The sequence below is a fragment of the Myotis daubentonii genome, chromosome Y (genome assembly GCF_963259705.1).
Source record: "Myotis daubentonii chromosome Y, mMyoDau2.1, whole genome shotgun sequence".
Classification (NCBI taxonomy): domain Eukaryota; kingdom Metazoa; phylum Chordata; class Mammalia; order Chiroptera; family Vespertilionidae; genus Myotis; species Myotis daubentonii.
In genome coordinates, this window is record NC_081862.1 from 10,030,595 (window position 1) to 10,034,210 (window position 3,616).

Here is a 3,616-nt window from a genome sequence, read left to right on the forward strand (position 1 = left end):
GCTTCACTCCTTCTCCTTCTGGTATCCCTATGATGCGGATGTTGTTTTGTTGGGTGTTATCCCAAAGCTCCCATAGGCTCTCCTCTTGCATTTTAAACTTTCTTAATCTGACCTGTTAGTTGCCTCCATTTCATTTAACTCCTTTTCTGTTGATTGCACTTTATTCATTCCTTTGGGGATTGCTTTTTTTGTCTCCCTATGTATTGTTGTAATATTTGCATTGTATCTGTGTGCTAGGTTCAACTGCTTTGCTACCCAGGTTCTTTTCGGTGTGTTTCTACTGGTGTGATCTCTCAGGTCTTCTGGGATAGGTAATCCAGTGGAGCTCCCTTCTTGAGCTATTTGGATTCTCTTGAGGTAGTTGGATCTGGATTGTTAGTGTCTTATTTGTGGATGAAGTGTTATCATGGGTTAGCAATGTGACTAACCCCCAGCATTGTTTTGCAAGGTGTTTTGGATGTGATTATTGCTCCGGCTCTTGTGGAAAAGGTTGTCTGAAGTCTACTTGGTATGTGCTCACTGTTTGTTCCCAAAGACCATTGCCTGGGATTAAGGAGTCATGGGGCCTGCGGCTCAGGAACTGTGACTTTAGCTGGTGTGGTGTGACAGTTGCTGGATTAGCATGACTCTGAAACTCACCTTGTGGGCCCAGTGCCCATGAGTGTGCGGAGGCGGGTATCTCGTAGTTTGTGGTTGAGGCAGTGGGATTCTGGCCAAAGTGATTTCCCTCTCTGAATCACGAAGGAGTTTAGGATCCAGCAGCAGACTGTCCTGAGGTAGGAAACCCGGCGCGGATGTGGGGCAGTGCCGTGGATACTACTGAGGGAGCCATGCACCCTTGGTTGGAAAGGCACATGCCCAGTGATCGCACACAGAAGGGCCCAGGAGCTGTGTGCAAGGGGTGTGTGCTTGTGGGGCCCACACACTGGATCAGAGTGATTGTGCTGTGCCTCTGGCCCGTGTAGGTAGAAGTCACATTTTCTGCTTTGGGGGATGAGCTACCATAGTTGGAATTGGATGCCCAATGCCTGCTTACAAAAGTGCCCAAGTATCATCTACTGGGGCACTCGGCTCAGGGGGTCCTTGTGCTGGAGCGACGCTGCTGTGGGGACTGGATGCCAGTATGTTGTGCCTTACAGCAGGCTCAGGGGACTTGTGTGCTGGATTGGTGCAGTGCAGTGACCAGAGGTCTGCAGATGGAAAGGAGGAAGTCCGACTATCTTCTGCTGGGTCGTTCAGCCCTTGGTTGGATACTAGTGTGCCCAACCAGCCAGGGCACATCTCCAGGTTTCAGATTCCTGCACGGTGTTCTCAAAGATTTTCACAGGAGCCCATGGCTTCCTATGTACGTGCATTAACTGCTATTTCCTTGTTTGGGGACCATTTGGTTCTTTCTCTGACCTAGGTTGACACAGGTGACTGAGACCATGGTCCACCAGGGTAACCAAGCACTGGAAGGCGTGAGGCCGTTCTGAGCTGAACCAGCACGGATGGAAGAAATCTTCAGGTGAGCTGGTTACTGGAGCTGCCTTAGGTATCTAGAGAAGCCCTGCGCCTCTTCCATTCTCATCATCAGGGAAATAGTTGGGATCTGCATCCTCAGTCCCCTCCTGGGGGACCAGAAACAGGAGCAGCCATTGTATTCTCAGGTCATGTCCCCCAAAAATCATTTGTTCTCCTGCCTTTTCATGGGGTAAAAGAGAGCGAGCGCGAGACAAGAAGCTGTAGTGTGTTAGGGACCCCATGGTCAGGCAACTCTGCTTGGAGCAGGGCTGGCATGAGGGCCCACAGACTGACTTAACTGGTGTTTGGTGTCAGGTAAGTTTTGGACTCTTCCCCTGAGCTTGCACCACTTAGGGTAAGGGATGGTTCTTGAAACAAAGTAACAGTAGTGCCCAACCTGTCCCCTGGCTACAGCCCAAGGAGGTCAGGGACACCTGGGAGCTAGAGATTGGGGATGGAGAGGCCTCGCCCTCATGCATTGGGAATATCAGGCCTCACACAGATGCTGCTGGTACTAAGGTCACCTGGTGGTAACCTCTCGTGTTACTAGTGTCTCAGCCACATTGAGAGTGGCTATTTCAGGACATACTGGTCCCAGGATCCTGAGAGGAGAGGTCAAGACCATAACTGCAGGGTAATTTGAGGCAGAGAGAATTGTCAACCCTGGGCTGTCAGAAGGTGCCCTCCTTAGTATGATCCACCTGTGCAGAGGATGAGGCGGCGGGGCATAGCGGAGCTCAGGCCAAGAGGGAGACACCCTGGAGCTATGCCTCCTGTGGCCCCAGCACTGAGCTGGGTTCCCCACCCCTTCCTTTTCCTCTACCTCAGCTGTGGGAGGGGCCTCCATGCATAACTGCTACCCAGATCTTGTGCGTGACACCTCATCAGTCAATTTACATACTTGCAGATCATTCCTAGTTCTCCCTGGGAATATCACACCATCACCTCCCCCATCCTCCTGAAGACCTGACCGGGTCCCTACACCAGGGCTGAGCACGGACCTGCCGAGCACCTGGATTGTGGCGGGTGATTGTCACCTAAATGGGCACTCCTGCTGTCTGCACATGACCCTGATGGTGACCACCGCTGCCACACATAGAGTGGCATGTTCCCATTCTCCGGTGACTTCTCTAGGCACACTCCCATCAGGCTGGCCCAGGTGATGGCCATGGGAGCCTTACATCAGGAACCAGGACCTTGTTCTTGGGTCACCGTCCCATGACTCACTCAGAGATACGAGTGCAGGCAACCAATTCAGGCCTCAGTTACTGCACATGGAGAAGGTAGTCAGTTTATGGCCCCGGCCAAGGCCTCTTGTCTGGAGAGAGAAGTAATGAGACTTGGAAAGTGAAGTGCTTCCGTAATTTCTTAAATTCTGCCAAACATGAGGAATTACTTTTACTCATCATCATGACTCTGACCCAGCTTCAGGTTCGCAATGGCCAGCTCCCAGAGGAGTGTAAATGAGCAACATGGTTATGACTAAAAAAAGGATGGAGAGGTCCCAGGGCAAGCCATGAGGCCAAAGAGCTTCACACTAAAGGAACTCTCCCAGAGACAGGTGCCCACGTAGGCAGCAGGAAGGATGGGGCCTTTGAAGCTTATCCAAACCTAGAAAGCAATGTGACAGTTGACCAAGGCATGGAAAAGACTCTCACTCTGTGTGGAAAGTTGTATGAGCAGAAGACCCGCAAGCCATTTTTAAACTACTCTTGAAATAGTTTGCAAAGGTGCATGTCAGTTTTCTAATTCTCAAACATTTAAAATCACAGGGTGCTAAATAGTGATTTTACTACTTTATTTATTTGCATGTATTGTATGTTTCTAACAGTTTTGAATGTTGTGATAAAAATTTGTAATGGCCATTGAAAAATAACAACTTTTCCTATGGTTATTAGGATTGCTGGGCAGGGTATTAGCTGGAGCTACTATTCTGTGAGGCGTGCTCTATAGTGCAGAGCAAGACCACCCTGTGATTTACTCGTTTTCCAGCCCAGTTGTTTTGTTTTTTCGTTTGTCTACTCTGTCAGGTGAGGGTTCGTGCCTCAGAGATACTCTGAGGAAGACCGTGACATTCCCAGGAGGTGTCCCTGCAGATCACCCAGAATAGCAG